Genomic DNA, 19,786 nt, shown 5'->3' on the forward strand with positions numbered 1-19,786 from the left:
GCCTTTAACTGCGCTCTTCTTCACGCTGCCAGAGTGGTCCATTTACAGGACAATTCCAAGGTGGTGGGAATAGCGCGGGAGCACGTCCAAGAAGGTCGTTCCAGGAGACACGTTGGTCGTTCTGACTGGGAGTGGGGACTGAGCTGTGCCGATTTGCAGGGGAGCGAGAGGACGCTCGTTTAGAGCCGGCCAAGACAGCGAAGCGATGGGAAGGCTTTATCGACAAATAATCAAATTATGACCCACGATCGTCAAGCCCGCTCGGCACCGGCGGTCCCTTCTTCCTCACTCCCTCACCCAAAGTCTCATCTCTCCCTCCTCCCCCATCCTTCCCTGCGTCCTCCATTCTCCCCGAATGCATACTTAGCAGAGCAATGGGCCGCTAGAAGTGTGACGATCGCTTTCTCAGGCCCGACACCAGGGCATCTTCGGGGAGTTGTTGGGTCGGCCTGACGGTCTTCTTGGCGCGTCTGGCTAACGAAAAACCCGCGCTCCGAGCTCGCATCTCGTCTGCTACAGTCGATAAGGCGTTACGTCCCCTAGGTATTGCCGCGTCTGCGATGGCTCATTTCAACTGGCGGCATCATGTAACTTGGAACGGGGGGAGTTTTCAGTGTGGGAGTTGAGTTGAGAAAGAGTGTAATATGCGTTATGACTTCGGCATCGAACCTTTTAGTTCAGGCCAAGGATTGACAAGTGTTGTAAGGCTCGGCTAAGGTGGGGTAAAGGGGACGGGGATGGTAGGAAGCCGAAGCTGACCTGGTGTTGTTGGTTCAGTGTGGGAGGTAGACCTGTACAAGCATCGTGACAAGGTTTATGCTCCATGCATGTTTACGCCAATGAAACCTGATGCCCCTGTTTGTTTCGATGGGTTAAAACCAGAACCATCTAACTGGATTTCCACCATTTTGAGAAATGGCCACTTGAAGATTTCAACCCCTTATAAAAAATAGTAAACACAGGATTGTAGCCCTCATATTTTACACACTTGACTTAGAGGAAACACTGGTCATGCACACTAGTAATCAATTTAATTGAACAACTGTTTCATATGCAAAAAAGGCATAATTTGTTCTGCTTCCAGAATACACTCCTGCTCTTTTCTCAGTTCTGGAGCTAGAAAAGCCCAGTGCACCATAGCTGCTTCTGACTTCCACACAGACCCCACTGTGGCCTGTGCTACAGCAGTCAGAAGCAGCCTCCTCACACATAGCATGTTCTGCTTCCAAGCAAAGCTTATACTGTACATTAGTTCAAATCGTTTTTCAAAGTTTATTACCGTCATAAACAAACAAATGTCAAGTCACTTGCAAAAATATCATCAAGGACTCATGTATTCATTCATTGTGTGGCCTAATGAACGCAACACGCATAAATAAAAATTAAATTGCCGGTACTTTTCATAGCGAAAAAAAACCACATAACAAAAACAACACACACACAAAACTCTCTCTGAAATCATGATACTTTTTTTTTATTGTGTTTTTCAAGAAATCCCAACGGTAATCTTATGTTGTATCAGCTCATATCGTTTTGCGTTACGCACAAAACTACACACCCAATAACACTAACAACAAACCAAACGAACAAAGCAGCAAACAAGCAAACAAACAAACAAATAAACACAAGGCTGAAGGCGCATTTTAACCACACAATGCAAATGGTAACAAAATCACGAGCTTTAGATCCTGACTGCATGCTACTCTGTTCATTATCAAGAAAACAAATTGGCATTCTTACCTTTTGTTGTACTTTCCTCTTCACAAAAATGTTGTGCACAAAGGTCGAAATAAATAATACACATTTTGCACTTTTAACAGTCGACCTCCTGTACTGCTTTTGTCTTTGCCGTTTGACCAGTTATTCCTGTGTAACATTCATCTCTGAGTGTCTTCGCTTTTCGAACACACCTTTTCTCGTAGTCCCGGGTTGCAGAGTCTTTAAGTTCGGCTGAACTTCTTCTCATGAGGTGTCACATAGGATGCTTCCTTCATCGATGACAGAATTTTCTTTGTTGGGGTTCCATAAACAGATGGAAGAGATGCTGTGGTAGTTTCACCTAAAGGAGCAGTGTCTGACATATATACTACAAGCTGATGTGAATACACCTACAGGGTAACAGAAACTGTGGAAGCACACACAGGAGAAAGATGTACAGGAGTTGGGTAGCTTGATTCATTTTTGAGGGGTGGAATCACAATCAGCAAGTATTGGAGTTGATGCATGACTCGAACAGGAGGATAACCCCCATTCACCATGTTCTCAAAAGGATCTTCGATTGAAGAAACAGCACAATCGTCATATTTTGGGGTAGATTTTGCCAATGGAGACGCATCAAAGTCATCAGGTTTCACTTTTAGCATTGGCAGAAAGGAGATTATGCAACCGTAATCCGTGAATCCGAAGGACAGTTTCCTGAAATGCATGGTGCTTCTTACTTGCCTGGACGGCCTGATGATTCATCTCCTTTCAAACAGCGTCTGCAAAAGACATGGATACTATGAATGTTATCTCCTTTGAACAGGCAATTACTACATGTACTTCTATTTTAAAATTATTAACCGATAATAAAAAAAAGGTAATTGCCTCCGTATTATCGCTTCTGCGTTAAAACTTTGGATAGTTTTCGTGTTTCTATTCACACAAACAAATGAAACATTAGTACTTGATTACACTCTGACCACTCATGCTCATCAGTTTGACATTGTGATAACCTCTGAATAACAAAATATATTAGAGTCAATTAAACTGACAAAATCCATCAACCAAATCATTCATCTATCCATCTTTACAAGCATACACAAATACTGTAAACACTCACTTACATTTTTTTTATTTTTTAACAAACACTAAAGAGCTGCATGGATACACTACAACATTAAGGCATGAGCACATGCACACACCGTCACACACAAACACACACTGACACAAACAAACACACGCGCGCAAGAACATTCACGCTGAAACAAACACATTTACCTGCCTGTGTTTTACAATTAGGAAAACAAAACACAAAAAGCTAGGAATCAGTTTGCAGATACAGGATTTAGACTGAATCAAAAGGTTAATCCCCTATATTTAAAAAAGGAATCTGAATTTCAGCTTTTATGGTCTGTTCAAATGGGGAAAAACATAATACTTGAAGATACTCACTTGAATCTGTGTCCTGACTCGAGCAACAGCCAAATTGACTGTGCAGCAGATGTAGAAATGGCAGAGAGCTGTTCTCTGTTCCATTGTTTTGAAAGTGGACCATCCTTTTGTCAGTTTAGGACACCACCCCCCCCCCCCCACCCCACCCCACCCCCTTGCACCCACTTTACCACCAACCCCCCTACCCGGCCCCAACCCCCTTATTACCACCCTCCTCCCTCAATATCAAGGGACTGCATCTTTTCCAATTCATTCTTCATTCACTCTTTATCACAGGAAAGTTAATTGTGTTTCAACCCTGTACATCCGGAGTCAGGAATTCGGATACTGACACTTGACAGGTGTCACTGACCTGTTTTAGTTCCCACAGTCTATCAAATTCCTTTTTCTGTCAACAGCAGACTCTACTACTGCTAGTTACACTATTCTGTGTGCTGGAGGAAATCCTACACCACACAGAAAGGGTCAAGACCAGATACCACTATCGCTAATGTGCGCTTATCTGGCTGCGCTGTGAACAGGAAAAATGACTGTGACACAGCAAGCAGAAGAGGTCAGGTGACGATGGCTGCATCTGGCTCGCTGTGAAACACTCCCCTTTCCCCACAGGCCTCAGTAGCAGAACAGACTAAACTGAACTTAGCACGTTCTGCTTCCAACCTGGATGGAGTTAGAGGGTTCTGCTTCCAAGATGAGCAGGAGAAATGCTTGGAGCCAGAACAAATTATGACTTATAAATACGCAATTATGCAAGATTTTCAAGAATCCTTTACAGAAAGTGAGAATCATGTTACCATAAGTCAAATAACTATAAAGTTGCAAAACAGGTTATTTTGAGGTAATTGGTTCTGGTTTTAGCCCATCGGTTTCATCGATCCAGAAATACGTTACTGTGATGACACCCAACACCCCATCCCTGAAAAAAGAATAAAATTAAATAGCAGTGCCGTTCCTGAAACTTGACCTAGAACTTGTTCCTATAAAGGCTGCATCCTCTTAGAAACGAATTCCCTGTAAACGAAACCTTAACGATGGCAATAAATAACGACGAAGGTGTCCATTTCTGTTGTTTGGAAGGCGCTGAACCCACTCCTGGAACGATGCCATTCATTTCACAACCTCGCTGCTAAAACACAGAACTCGGAAAACAGTACACAGCAACACACAGACCATTCGGAAGCGAAAGAAAGAAAAACCGCTACGGTACTGTTCAAACCCCACCGCCATCAAAACACTGAAAACACGAAGGCTAAAAAAAGAAAAGAAAAAAAGTCCAGTCTTTCGTAGGTGAACTATCTGAAAGTGACAGAAAAGCACAGTCTCAGGTCAACGAGAGACAAACCACAGACCCTTTACTGCAGTAGTTCTTCGCTCGTCTCTGAACTAGTGGAAGTTGTTGGAAAAGAACCATAGTCTGAGGTCAATGAGAGACTTAAAGACAAACCAAAGACCCGTTACTGCTGTACTCCACTCGTCTCTGTCACTCCACGACTGTCTCTTTCGCATGAAGGCCGCCGCCAAGGACTTGCTTGAGCTTGCAAGTCTTTTTGTTTTGAAGGCGGCTCAGCCACTTCCTCCGGTGTCTTCATGGCTTATGCATGAGAAAGCTAACCAGGCGGGCTGAGAGGTGCGGAAGAAGTTCTCACGGAACCGCTGCCTCTAAGACTGGCTAATGCTTTCCAAAGTGCATTACTTGGCCAGGAAAAGTCGATGCTAGTCGTAAGGTCTGTGACTCCATGGTTGCGTTATAGCGCTGTGTGTCTGGGAGTTCTTCTTCTCCCCTTCTTCCACCCCCTGCCCTCTCTCGTCCACCTCATCATCAACCCCAACTACCCCAACCCCATCCATCTTCCCTCCTCACCCCTATCCCCCTCTAGCTACGTCCACCTTTTTCCTCTCCCCCTCTCTGTCCCCCTCCCCATCCTCCGCCTCTTCCTCATTTTATGAGAAGGCTTTTGCACTTTGTTGACTTTATCGAGACGCTTTCAAAGAATCGAGTGTTGTCGCTTTGTTTGTAAGAATGCTTGTCTGAAGGTTGCTAGTTTCCAGTATAAACAAATAAACGCTGTAGGCGAACAAATCTGACTTTGTTACAAGATCGCTGACTTCAAAAGCATTTTGTGTCAAAGGTCTTTTATTTACTTTAGCTATTATTCGACAGGAAATTGCTGTCATGGCGCGAACAGTCCAAAAGTCATGGCTGCCTTTTAAAATGATATAAGATCACCACCATTTAAGTAAAATCACTCGTCGTTAAACTTATTTTCCTTCTCAATTCAACATACACGACCACATCAGATCTTATCGGCGTTGAAATTAGTAGACCTCCGCTGTTAAGTCCAGTATCTCAAAGGGCCATCACGGCCTTGGGCCACAGCGGTCAACAATGGTCACCATCATCGACATGATCACTGCAACAACAGGCATTACTCGCTGACCACAATGGTGCACTTAGCTGGCTGAACACCTCCCGCTGGTTGCGGTAAGTTTAGTTAACATCCAGCTGATTGAAACCACTGATAACTTTAATCACTGTGGTGGGGTTGGACATTTGTTCTGCGACTCCTTTGCATCTCGAGTCTGAACCGTAACCTGTGGTATAAGGACCGTTGGTCTAGAGCGCATTGATGGTTTCTTACAGGTGTAAACCCACGTTGTGCTGATCACTTCCAAGATTGTGTTCTCTCTCTTCCACACTGATATTTGTGATGGGGTTTCATTTTAAGCTACAGTTAAAATTCCGGCGTTTTGTGTTGGTTCCTTTCAGCTGAAGACTGACCCGAAGATATGCTGTGCTACTGAGATTGTTTTCTCTTTCCTCCATTGTGAAATTTGTCATGGGATTTTAGTGTAAGTTTACAGTTTAAATTCTTGGGGGTTGTTTTGGTTGTGGTTGGACGGGTGTCCATTTGTCTTTGCATGCTTTCCAGATGGTTATTTTGCGGTTTGGATACAGTTTTGGTGCGTGTTTGAGAAACAGAAACCCCTTTTGTTTCTTATCGCTAGTATCGTTCGCGGAATGCGCCCAAGGCCGTTGCTGTTACTGAGAACCCTGAACAAGATCATAGCTCTGTGAGTGTGTGTGTGTGTGTGTGTGGTTTTTTCCCACACCATTACAAAATTGTTTTCCCTGCATTGCCCTACATATGATTATGAGTGACTCTAATAAATCCCTCAATTCTGTTTTGGTTTGGTTTTTATAGTCCTATTCTTGCAACGTTGTTTATAATTATAATCGTGACGTTGTTGTTGGTGAAATTCTTGATTCTGTTTTCATTGGTCTTTAATCTCAGTCGATGACTGTAATCAATACTATCCCCTAAACTAATCTATCCCCCAGCCCCTCCTTTCCTTTTTGGAAGTTATTCAAACCTTCCATGAGCAGAATTTGTCTGCAAGGTTTCACTTCAAGCAAACTTCTTCCAAGTTCTTGCTTTTTCTCTCTCCATGCACGGAGCTTCATTTGTTGCCATTTCTTCAGCCGTTGCGAGGTCGTCTGCTCCTCGATGGCCAAGATAGTTGCAGTTTCGGCGCGCCCAGAGGGCATGGCTGCGCTCCGATCACCACTCGCGATCAGTCGTCGTAAGTGTTTACCGAGACACGGCCAGTAATTCCTCGTCTTCCTCCTCCTTCCTCCTCCTTCCTCCTCCACCTCCTCCACCTCCTCCTCCTCCTCCTCCATCGCCTTTATCGCTTCCCCTCAGCAGTCATTGAAATTAATTTTAGTGGAGAGAGAAGGAGAGAGGGAGATGGAGAGAGAGGATGACTAGGATATTGAATGTTATGGCCGCCTTCTCGTAATGGCTTCTTGTTGGCCAGCGGTTATTTTGCCCACTTCCTCGAGTAGCCGCAGTCTGTAACAGTCGAGCACTACTGGCTTTTCTATTGCCTTACGATCTTGCTTGGTTATTTTTCCTCCTTTTCCTTTTTTTTTGTTTGTCAAAGAACGTGGAATTATTTTTCCAGAAGTAGAAAGATTTTGGAAACTTTTGTATCGGCTGAGAGAGCAAAGTCTTCGTTACGAGGATGGCTTGGTGGTCTTTTACAAAGATCCTTTGAGTAGTGCGCTATTTTGTGTGTGTTTTTACCCTATCTTTTAGAAATAAAGCGGACAGCATTGTCAAATGCCATTGCGTGTTCTCAAACGTCCAGTATTTTTTTAAGCTGTTAAGTGTTCATTCAGTTTTACTCTTTTCCCTCCGAGATAGACAGAGAAGCGCTAAAGAGAGCCGGGCGTATTGTTTGTAGCTTGTATACCGGGTTCGTTTTCTGTAGATTCCAGATTTTCCCTGTGCGTGATGCGTTCTTAAATGCTTCTTTTGTGCTGTCTTGGACAATTCCAGCGTCTGGAGAAGTCTCAATGTTCCGACGTGATTGAAAACCTCGCTTTGTCCGGGAAGAACTGACGCAAGGGAGTTTTTTGGTCGCAGAAAAAAGTTATACGGCGAAATCGATGACAGAGCTATGGTTTCTATGATGATGATTTTTTTCGATTTTTGTTATGGTTTTATTTTTTTAATGCTATCGATCGTGAATATGTTTTGATTAATGTTAGTCTTTAGATTAGTTTACTCAGTTTTGATGGACAGCCATGTGGACATTATTGGACCGAATGTTTAGGAACTGTCATTCTTTTGCTTAAAAAAACACAGAAGTCTGATAATTGATTACAAGCGTGTTGGCGACAAACCAATGTTTTACTTATTCATTAGTGTTTGTTTCTGTTAATTATTAGCAACCATTAATGCACATCAATTTTGTTCTGACACTGTGGTTAAGGTCGATGAGGTGTGGAACAGTGCTTCGTTTTACAACACATAAATATCCGTCACGTTACACCTTGTTTTCTCGACAACTATACTGTTTTGTATGGCCCTTCGTGGTCGGCTGGGCGTTAAGCAAACAAACAAAAAATAATGTTTTGTAACATGCTGGCAAATAAAAGGTCTTTCTGTTGCGACAGCCTTTGATGTGTGGCAGTGTCATGCGTTATTAATTAATTATGTGAATCGTTCACGAGTTAGTTGACAGTAATCTAGCTTAATTGAACACATATTAGCTGACAATTAGCTCCCTACAATAACACATATAACTTACTGATTAACAAGTGTCTCTGGCATGTGCTGTCCCGCTATTGCATTCACCGTTGTTTTTCATACCAACAATACTTTGATTTTCCCGAAGGGCCCGAATGTTTAGACAACTGTCGTTTACGAGGCGATATCATTCAGCAATGACATTTGTGTTTGTTGCCACTCCAATAAACTGGGACATGCTTTGTTAAAGGATTGTTTAGGGGTTAGAGCTGGAGAAGTGGAGGAATAGGGCGTGGAAGTGGGGATGGATGTGGGTGTGGGAGAGGGAGGGGGAGTTAGATCGTAAAACTCAAGTTTCTTGACTGACTATTAGGGTTTAACGTCCTCTTAGACCAACTGGTCTATATTGGGACAGGTATTGGTAATACGCTGAAGATATGGTGTGATACTTTGATTCGAACAAGCCCGCTGTGGCTGTCTTCTTCGACACACCAGCATTGGGTTTGTCTCGCCAAAGTATCGAAATACGATCGTGATAATCAGAGACGAGAGATGATGCGTGCGTGTCTTCGTGTTTTTCAAGCCCTGAGACTTTCGCTGTGAACGTGGTATCTTTTTCGTGCGCATGTGTGCACACGGGGGTGTTCGGACACCGAAGAGAGTCTGCACAAAGTTGACTCCGAGAAATAAATCTCTCGCCGAACGTGGGGATCGAACCCACGCTGATAGCGACCAACTGGCTACAAAGCCAGCGCGCTACCAACTGAGCTACGTCCCCGCCCCTTTCTTGCCAGGAATGAAGACTTGTTGGCCTTTTAGTCTCAGGGAGGTAGGGTGAGGGTTTTATGTTACCCCGATGGATGGCAAACGGCCGTGCTGTGGACATGATCGTTTTTGCACACATGCGCACCGGACATGGGATGTTTTCAGAAGTGATTATCAGACCCTCCTGTCGCAGAGGATCACTGACTGGATTAACCTTTATGCATATTCATGAAATGCTTTTGTTTTAAAATATGGTCAGGTGAAACGTTGATGGTAGTGATAGGCTTTTAGAGAGGTGGAGGTTTTCGGTGTCAGGCACGGTGCTCGGGTTCGTTTGCTTACGGTCAACAGCCAGGTTAGTGCTTCTTGCGCGAGACAAAGCATAGTGTCAATGCTGGACAACACTGTTCGTGAAGTTTATCGCTGCCTGAATATTTCAAAGCTTACCATGACAAAATCGTATGGTTTTTCTTCATACATATTTAAAAAAAAACCACTTTTGTCAAAGCCAACATTCTTTTTTGTCTCATTTTAAAAAAAATGTCTTCTACTAAAAGTTATACTCGAATACAGTCATAGTATCTGATATTGTCAGTGTCTTTCGTCTGTTTTGGGGCGACGTAAGTTCTAAAGGAATCAACTACCAAGCCAAACATTCAAACAATTAGTAGCAAGGAGTTGGTAAAAACAGTTGTTACAGGGGAACAAAGCAAAAACTAACAGCAATCTGTCGCAGCCACCCCCACACACTGCCACAGTGACGATGGCTGGAGGTATCAATGGTGGATGTGTTTGGGCAGGCGGGTCGGGACGATCACCGCACACAGCTCCGCCGTTTGAACACTCGCCCGGCCCGGAAAAGCGGCACAAAAACAGGCAAACACAATTTAACCTCAGTCAAGAATTAATCCGCCAAATACCCCTTGTGCTTCTATTGGTACTGCGTTTGGCTTTCCGCCCCGATCCCCTTCTCTCCCTCTTCACTAAGGCCTGACTTTGTTATTCTTCTTCAACGCTCGGTGCCTTTGCTTTTGCTACCCGTTTGCCTTTCTTCTCCCTGGCTCGGTGCTTTGCTTTTGCTACCCGTGTGTCTTTCTTCTTCCACGCTCGCTGCTTTGCTACCCGTTTGCCTTTCAATGGGGGTACGGGGGAGCCGACCCGGCATCAGAAGGGAGGAAAAGAAAGCTGCTCTAAGCGTTGCTTTTAGGAACCGGGTGGATCAGCAGAGGAGGGAGTACCCCTGTAGAATGAAAGCCATCCCGATCCCCAGCAGTTTGCTTTACCTGTCCAAAGCAAACTTGTACACAGCGCTTCCCACTTGCACGGCAGTGGTGGTGGCGGTGTGTGTGCGTGTGTGTGTGTGCGTTTTGTCATGATCACACCTGTCCCGCCTTTGTGCCAGGACAAAGCCAGTTTGTGACCTTTTGGCGGAATCGGCCCGATCGGCCTGAATGAATACTGTTGCCATTTGAAGAAGGAGGGCTGGAACCCTTTAGAACGTATTGCCGGAGTAGGGCTCAAAGGCGCTTTCAACGTCTCCTCTCCAACTCTCTTTCTCTGTCTCCTTTTCCCCCCTTCTTTTTTTCACAGCTCCCTTTTAGCTTTTTGGCTTTTGTGGCGCACCTCGACATAGCCGGCCATGTGGAATATTGGTGTCACAATATATCTGTGGACAAGAATAAATCTGTCACATTAGCACCCGGGCCCCACCGCGGGGCCCTGGCGAAAACGGTTGTTTATGTAGTGCCAATATTGAGCCTTCATTTCTCGCTCATAAGCGCGAGTCTTATGAAAGTGGATTGAAAACGTATCACTCCGGCAGCACGCTCTTGTGTTGTGTGCCTCGCTGATTGTGCTCGTCAGACCTGGGCTCAAGCGAAGGCCACGTATGCCCATTATCTCTTTAGTTCTTTTTTTGTTGTCGCCTGCAGAATAACTTAAAAGAAGTTAAACTGCTGAAAGGCGAGGGGAGAGAAAAAGAAGAGGTCTTCTCTGTGATTCATCGAAGGCGGTTCTGGGGTCGCGGGCTTGATTAAACGCCAACGATAATTTGAAAAGTTGCGGCGCACGTACTATGTTGTGTACAGTGTGAGCTTACTGAGGGTGAACTAATGCTGAGGACTCGGTGCAGTGGGCACATTTATCATCCAGAGGTTCGCCAGCGACGGCTAGAAAACACTTCCTTTTGACTCTCCTGCCAGGCAGTTCATGTGCAGTTCATGCTCATTGTTAATGAGGCTGTAATGGCAAAATCATATTCTTGAAGTTTTAATTGCCGTCGTAAACTGTAATACCTGTTGCGAGAAAATGGATGAATTATGATTTGCTTTTTACACCTCTCCTTTCTGATCGTTAAACCAACTGAAGGAAGGATGCCGTCCGTGCGCATGCGCGCTGTTTGCAGATCTTTTGAATGGCGGCAGCCGCAATGACGGAGGATACGCAGTGCAAAACTTCGAACAAGGATCAGTTTTTTTTGGTCTCTCTTGAGAATCAAAGCCTGTTTTTTGAAAGATCTCGTTACCATGTTTGTTTGAAAATCCACACCTTTCTTTTTCTGTACTGTTCTGTAACTTCTCTATTTTGTATCCCTCTCTTTCTCTGCCCGGTGTATAGAGCAAGCTTTGTATGTAGGCAGAAGTGTGTGTCATCTGCGGTAATGAAGTCGCTAAATCCCAATCGTGTTATTACATTACTGTTCAGCCGAGCTCACCCTGCCTGCAATAATGGGGCAGCGTCGTTTCGTTCTGTCTGGCTCCCTTCCTGTCGTGTGGAACACTATAACACTGCATGGTTTTTCTCTGCTTTGTATTACACTTTGCATTTCTCGCTGTGCGTTATCTTGTTCATTTCTCAAAATACTTGATTAAAAATGTTTACCTTGTGTGGTTTCTGATAAAGGTCGAAAACAAAACAAATAATAAGGAAAATGTAGTTGTCGTTTGAGGACCCAACAGGAACATTCAATTTCAACTGATTGCAGATAGAGTATGTGACCAAGGAAACCACAATCCTTGTTCAAGTTTGATTTTGAATGTAAAGAATGTAGTTTCCCTTCAAGTGCATACTAATGATGCTATGGATACTTAGAGTATTTGTGATACTGAGAAGTAAACTCAATTCAAAGCAAACATTTCATGTTATTGTTTGTTTTATGTTTTCCTTAGAATTTCAAAGACAATGTTCGCACAAAGTTAGTTGTCACTGCTTATTTTTTTCTCCCCTAAAGCCACCCTTCATTCTCAAACACGCGTCAGTACACGCTGTCTACGAAACGCCCAGCCAAGGGAATAGCGTTCCTTGGCCGCTTAGCTGTTCCCAATAAAAATTCCCTGACCACTACCACTGGTCAATGAGAACGGCCGGACCCTGTGAGCCATAACTGCGGGAGTGGTCGATTTTATTCCCCGATGATACAGTGGAGGGTCGTTGCAGCAGTCGTGAATGCTTTTGCTGTAGTTATGTTTGTGATCGCACGCTGCCACCGCCTCAGATGGTCGCCGTTGACCTTTTCTTTGAAGGCGTTCTGGTCAGGCGTTGTTCTTTTGGATGGGGGTTGTTAGGGTCTGTGTGTGTGTGTGTGTGTGTGTGTGGTTGTATTAGGTGTTTGAGTGTTGATGATGATGATGATGATGATGATGATGATGATGATGATGATGATGATGATGATGATGATGATGATGATGATGATGATGATGATGATGATGTAGTTTCCATAATTTTTGTCGTCATCGTCTTTGTCAGCGCCATCGTTAGCATAATCATCGTCATCATTCCTTGTTTGCATTCAAGCCCATTCTGCCCTCCTCTCCTCCCCTGCTGTTTCTGCCTTATCTCTCGCCCATTAGTTCTTTCGTCCTTGACTCAATACCATACAACAACCACCACCACCACCAGCATCATCATCACCAGCTTCATCACTATTGCCATCAATGCGGGAAATCTCCAAAAACGTGTTTCCAAAAAAGAAACCTCCAACTGAGAAAAGGGGTGCCCAAAAAGAGGAACATTCAGCGATGATGACGGGAGATATTTCAAGTCCTGGAAGAAAAAGAAAAAGAGAGAGAGAGAGAGAGAAATGTGGATGTAGGGGGGGTGAGGGTAGAGGGTTTTGGGGGTGGATTTGGTGGTGGTTGTCGAGCCCAGGCCGATATTGCTTCTGGAGACACGCTGCGAATCTAATCGTTGCTTTCGTCTCGCTGCTGCAAAAACCCATTGCTATTGGCCTCTGTGACACCCCCACCTCCCACCCCCTCCCCCTTTCAGACATCCCCTCTCTCTCTCTCTCTCTCTCTCTCTCTCTCTCTCTCTCGTTCTTTCTTTCTTTCTTCAGTGTCCCCAAGGAGCTATCCCCCCCCCCCCACCCCCTACCACTTCTCTTCGCCCTCCCCCACCCCCACCCTCTTTTGCCCATTTTCCTCCCGCCCTTTGCGACCCGACGGAGAATGAGCTCCCCTGAACACATCGGGACCCAAAGCCGTGATCAGGCTGCTAGTTTTAATGTCCTGCCTCCCTCCCTTTCCCTCGCCTAGTATCAAACACAGACCTCGCCGAGACTGGAAAACCATTTTAGAAGGGGGGTAAAGTCTTGGTCAAATGTTTCCAGAATGTTTGCTTTAGCGAGGGTTTTACGGTGGGAATAAGCGTCTGATGGCTGGATGGTTGGAATTGTTGTCAGGGTTTTATTTTTTTCTTGAAGTAAGTTCGATGCGTGAATCGGGTTTTGTGGGGAGAACAAAGTACTGAAGGATGTAGATCATGCCTTTTGCCTATCGTCAAATTGAATGATGGACATGCGATTTACAGATCGGTTGACTTTCTTCAAGGTGACTGCTGATGTTTTTGGCACGCGGTGTAAACCAGCACCTGTCGTACAAAAAAGCGTTGTGTACACCGTATAACATCATTCTTAGCATCAACCTTTAAGAACGAATATTTCAAATGGCTTGTCTTGTCGTAGCGCTCCTCGATTAGTGCTTAGATGCCATTTTGGTGACAACTTTGTTGCCATCGTTTCAGATCTTCTGCAGATACATACAAACGAACCTGGCCAGTGACCATCTATATTCAACGAACACCGAAAAAAGAATCCCCAACAGTGTCTCATTTATCCAACCTGTCTATAACGACTACGTTTCTAACGCGACAGCGGGCAATCATGTTCAGTCCCAACAGCAATCCATTTTGCCCAAACACACGCACAAAAAGTATTCATGGACAAGCTGGTTCACCACCAAGAACTGGTGTCGATACTGAACACGTTAGCAGCAGTGGCCGGGCGCTGGGCGGCGTGAGAGACTTCTCGCTGGGGAGACGCCATTGATGCAAGCGAGAAGCGAGACCAGGAAAGGATGGACACACTTCTTCCTGACCAGGTCCACGCCTGGCGCTGCTCTGCGGCTGCCATTAGAAACCCGCGGGGAGATGTGTGCAGAAACGGTACGAGATTGGATTTGAGGGAGAATTTTTCAGCAGCTTGAATTTTATGATGCAGTGTAGTGGACGGTTTTGAATTGGTTGGGTTTGATAGGATTTTTTTAAATTTGTTCATTAGTTTGATTGTAAGCTGCACTGTAGTGCAGAATGTTGAGCTATATTATGGTTTTTGGGATGGCAGTTAAAAGTGTGCTCGAACTTACTGGAACCGAACATTAATTAAAGGTTTCTTAACTGCCGACTTAGTTGGCGTTCAAAGAAAATGCATCTTGAAATCGTTGTACACTCTTAAACGGTTAGCATCGACAACTGTATTATATTGGTACTTACATTCATTCCTAATACAGGGCCTCTGCCAAGTAGACATGATAAAGAACAAAGAGTGGAACAGATGAGATCGTACCCACATCGCCCCACTGGGCATTTCGTGCTACCGTTGTCTTGCCGTCTCATCCAAAGATTGAATCTCGGGATTTGTTTTGTTCTTTCTTCTTCCTGTCTTCTTTTTTTCTCGTACATTTTTCTTCTCCTTTCGTCTTCAGTTGAGCGGAGGAGGAAGAAGTTTTTCATGCTGGATGCTTCTTTTAATCCGCTCCTCTGGCGAGGCGCCACTTACTATTTTTGTGTGTTTCTTTCTTTTTATTTTCTTTCTTTCTCGCTCTTGTGTTTTTAAACTCGTGCTCTTTTCCTCCTATTCATCTCTGAATGTTATTCTTTTCTTTTCCTGTTCGTGCCTGATGCGTGTGGTTTGTTGTTTTATTTCTTTTCTGTTCTTTCCGTTTTTACTTGTACGGGTCTTCCAAGATGACTGCTGACTGCCTACGATGTTGCTGTCTTGGTTTTTTTTATTAGTTCTACAGTATCTCTCTTTGGTGTGATCGTTTGAAACTTCTTAGTGAGTTATAATGCGTCTTTAAGGGAGAAGAAAATCAATGTCAAAACCAACCTGTAAGCTAACAAGCTTTATTCTAAAAACAGATAGTTTCAATCAAAGTTAAAGCTTTTCATTAATATGCGCGAAACAAGCACTCTTTAACCTAATGATGCACTCTTTACACAAACAACTCTGCGAGAACAATCAAATGTACTTTGTCTTTATTGCTTTCTTCTGCCTTTTTTTCAAGAATTAGTTTTGACTGATAACAACCGTCAAATGTCTATAACTAACAGATTTGTATATCCCCAAAAGCAATAATTGACAAATCAGCGCTGAAAAATGGACCATGTGTTACCTTCACGGAGATTACGTGAAATTAGAGCTGCAGATATCGTGGAGGAGGCAGGTAAAAACTTCTTTTTGTAGCTGAAAAAAATAGTCTCAACAAGAATTTGTGTAAAATAATACCACGCAACAGATGTTTTGCTGATTTAAAAAAAAAATGTATGTATTTATCATTTTTTAGATTATTGTTTTTTGTGTGTTTCGTGTTGATTTAAGATGTCAGCTCCATACTTTTTGGACTTCGACACGGACGATGGGCGTGGAAACCAACATTTAATATGACATATGTTATACGGTGTATTTGGTAGTGCCCGCAAAGCGTTAAGATCGCGTCACAGGCAACAACGAAGACTGGTCAAGTGGTTAGAACAAATCGTCTCACATTTTTACCCATGGCCTAGTTTGTGGGAGTTGTTCAGTGCTATGTATTGAGCGGGCGGTAGACTGTTTAACATGTCATGTTGATTTGATCAAGTCCAATCTTGCGGAATTTTTTTTCTTCTCTACCTTCCCTCCGTAATGCTTACTGAACAAGTTAGCTGGTAGGTTTGGCACGTGTCGCATGATATTAGATAACGATAGCAGTGACTTGGGTAAAGTCAACCCGCTAATAATAATTGGCATACACAAATCCCAATGGATCACTTCTGTTCAAATTCTTAGCTCGAAACAGGAAATAGTTTACATATATTCCACTAGATGAATACCCGCTTCGCCGGGTACGGCTTCGCCGGCTTTGCCGAGTGTACGCCGGCTTTGCCGGCGCACCGCACGAAGGAAGGGAGATAAACGCGCAAAACACTGGAGAAGAGTAAAAATAGTATAACGGGAATATGGATTGAGCGTTGTCGACAATGACCTTCTAAAAATAGAAACGGGAATATGGATTGACGCCACACGAAGGAAGGGAGATAAACGCTGAAAACACTGGAGAAGATAAGGAAGAGTTACTGGGAATGGATCCAGAGAAAAACCAAAATCGGTTCAGCGCTGCGCGCTGAGAGCACGTGTTGAAATATCTCATCGAGCAGGTTGTGTCCGGGGTGTACCTGAATATGGGCACCAAATTTGAAACAGATCCATCGAGAACCTTGGGCGTGCATCGCGGACACACACACACACACACACACACACACACACACACACACACACACACACACACACACACACACACACACACACACACACAAGTCGTATATATATATATAGATACCGAAAGTGAAGCTCTATCAAATAATTGTTATCTGTTGGAGGACACAAAACAGCAATACACCGGCGGCGGTGGTACCTAGCAGAGACACAGCACGTGAGTTCAGGACCTCTGTCTGCAGTCAATACGCCGTCTTTGTCATTTCCCTGTGGTTCTCTGCCACTTTTTCCCCTCCTTGCGTTTTTCGTGCTCACCGCCCATTCGTGTTCATCAGACGTTATCATTGATAATTTTTGTATCTCTTTGTTCTTTGCCGCAGTTTAATTTCTCTTCATATTCTGAAACAGAATACGGTCGCTACCGCTGTCCTCGTTTTTGTTATGCCTGTATGCATTTTTTATCCCTCGCTTTTGGTCTCTAGTTCGGAGCTGTTCGATGTCTTCATTTCTCTGTCTTGTTTGGCTTTTTGTGAAGTCATGACCGAATCTGAAATTTGATGTAGCTATTTGGACGTCTAAATTTCACCATTTGGCTGCTGTAGCGAGAGGATTTTTGCCCGTGCTATTGTGTTTTCAATACGCCCACTTTAACGATTACTTTCTCGTCAGTGGAGAGCTCGTAATACCAAATCGATTGTTATGAGATAGAATTTTTAGGAATTAGACATGCATTGCATTTTCTCATTAAGAGGGAATAGTAATCCCATGGATACATTCAATTCTGGCTGAGGTAGAGGGGGTGAGAAACGAAGAGAGAGAGAGAGGGGGGGGGGGGGAGAGCGAAAGAGAGAGTTTACAGTCGATGATATTATCGGAAGGAAATAACATTGTTGCCAGACAATAAGGAATGGTCGCTGTCACGAACAGCAATGCAAGAACACGAGGCGAAAGGGAGAGGAGGAAGAGGGGTGGGGGCGGGAGCAAATATGAGGTTTAATTTCAAGTGTCTACTAAGGACAACGGTACTCCGCGGTTGTGCACTCTTTCCATTGCTTTCACATTAGTTTCCCATTTGTGTCAACATTTGGTGTCACCGGCAGACGCACCTCCCCCTCCCCACCTCCCATGACACGGGGATCATCTGCTTGCCCCCTCGTGCTCCTCCTTCTTCTCTTGTCGCGGTAAGCTGCCTACTGCGAGTCTGTTTGGGGTGCCTTGGGCTATTTACGTAGTTACTTTCACCCGATCATCATTAGCAGACTTCTGCTGCAGGCAAGCAACACCCCGCCACAATGGGGCAAGAAAAAGGGGTTAAACGGAGGCGGATAAGGAGGAGGAAGAAGGGGAGGAGGAGCAGCAGAAGAAGGCCCTCAGAGAAAAACACACACAGACTTTTTGAGTTTTGGGACTTTGGGCGTGTGTGTGTGTGAGTTTGTGTCTTTCTTTCCGAGTATTTGGCAGCATGTTCTTTTTCCCTTGTTGGTGGTAGAGATAGAAGTTGAGTCTCCCTTCGGGGGTACAGAGTCAAATATGAGAGAGTAGCATACGAGATTTTGGGGGATCTCAATGCTTGACACTCAAGAACAGCAGTGGTCCATATGGTCCTGTCTTTGATAGAGAGACAGACAGACACAGACACAGATAGAGAGACAGAGACCAAAAGATCGAGAGAAATACAGCCTCAAGCAAAATCAAGAGAGAAAGCGAAAGGAAGCGGGGGAGAAAGAGGCTTGTGGAGGTAGAAAAACAGGCGGAGGTAATCCTATTTAGCATGATTCGCCCCATCTTGTGTCATTAGCGCGCACTGCAGACGGGCACGGCTTGACGCTGGCAGGAGACGAGAGAAGAAGGGGGGGTGTAGGGAGGGGGAGGGGGAGGGGAGAAGGAGCTTGCTGACTGCAGGATGACACCCGGGGATCCCCCGACCCGCCAGGACAATAGACCTCAGGCCACGTCACAAAGGGGACCACAAACCGGCCGGTAGTCGCACCACTGTCTGGCAATTCCCGCCCGACATTGGCTTTGCAGGACTACCACAATGGCGGCCCGCCCCACCCTCACGGGCCTGGCTGTCAGTGGCAGGCTCGGGGCCCCGGGGTTGGCAGCATTTAGCGCGGGAACAGCCCTCTCCCGGAGAATTACCAATCGTCCCCGCCATTGTTTCCCCGTGGCCTGGCAAGGCGACGTCTTTTTCGCCGCGAGCCGGGACTCCTGGCGCTGATGGTGGTCCTGAAGACGAGACCGGGTCCGTGGCGTAACGGACACTAACTGTTTGCGCAGACACCCGGGGTGAGGCTAATGGCCTGACTGACCCCAGCGGTGGTCAGCGACGCCCTTGTGTTGTCCACTTCAACTGGACAGTAAAGTTCCTCTCGCTGGCTCCCTCGGTGACTCTTTGCTGGACCTTGCAGGGACACCTTGCAGTGAGGGTGTATTGTGACTGTAGTGACACAACTCCGGGCGGTCCTGAGCGCTGTGACAACACGCCTCTGTCCAAAGGGCGCCATGCCTACGCTGATCCTAATTGAAGTTCAATGTTTGTCGCATTCCGCGGAAAATGGCCTAAGTGTTTGCGGACACAAACTGTGTGAAAATACTACATTCGGTCCTTTGGACCCCCTGGTATAAATTGGATGCCATTGTGTTCTTTAAAACAGCATTGTTCACGCATTTGTCAATTCAAATGACGAAAACACCACGCCTCAACAGGGTGGGCGGACTAAGTTAATTTAAGTGTCATCGTGACTATAGAGTTTTGTTTGTGGTGACACGTGCTTCGTTCTTGCTTATGTTTGCCTTTGGACATTTCGTCATGTTTTCCTTCGAGAGCCTCTGAAATTCAAAGGGGCTGTCGATATAAGAATAAAAAGAAAGTGCAAATCGGTTGTACACAGTTTTGAGACAATGCACAGTAGCCCTGGCCTTGTACATTTTTCACAGGACTAGTATTGTCTAAGACATAGACTACTTTTAAGAACAGACAGTTTTTGGATGGCGAGGGACCTCTTGGAGGGTGGAGAGTATAGAGGCCAGTTAAAGCCAAAAATTCCCCAAGGGGCGCTACTGAGGAACCTAAAACATTATG

The 19,786-nt window shown here is 44.9% G+C and overlaps 1 protein-coding gene and 1 long non-coding RNA gene across 5 annotated transcripts in view; one reads left to right on the forward strand and one right to left on the reverse strand.

Annotated features, from left to right (window-relative positions):
- LOC138953640 (homeobox protein Meis1-like) overlaps window positions 1-19,786 on the forward strand; it is a 261,812-nt gene that overhangs the window by 94,068 nt on the left and 147,958 nt on the right. The window lies entirely within an intron of this gene.
- On the reverse strand, window positions 1,259-3,282 carry LOC138953641 (uncharacterized). The gene is made up of 2 exons (XR_011451577.1): window positions 3,154-3,282; window positions 1,259-2,480 (listed from the first exon to the last, which is right to left on the reverse strand). It is a non-coding gene; the product is annotated as an uncharacterized lncRNA (long non-coding RNA).

Source organism: Littorina saxatilis, linkage group LG17, assembly GCF_037325665.1.
Source record: "Littorina saxatilis isolate snail1 linkage group LG17, US_GU_Lsax_2.0, whole genome shotgun sequence".
Taxonomy (NCBI): Eukaryota; Metazoa; Mollusca; class Gastropoda; order Littorinimorpha; family Littorinidae; genus Littorina; species Littorina saxatilis.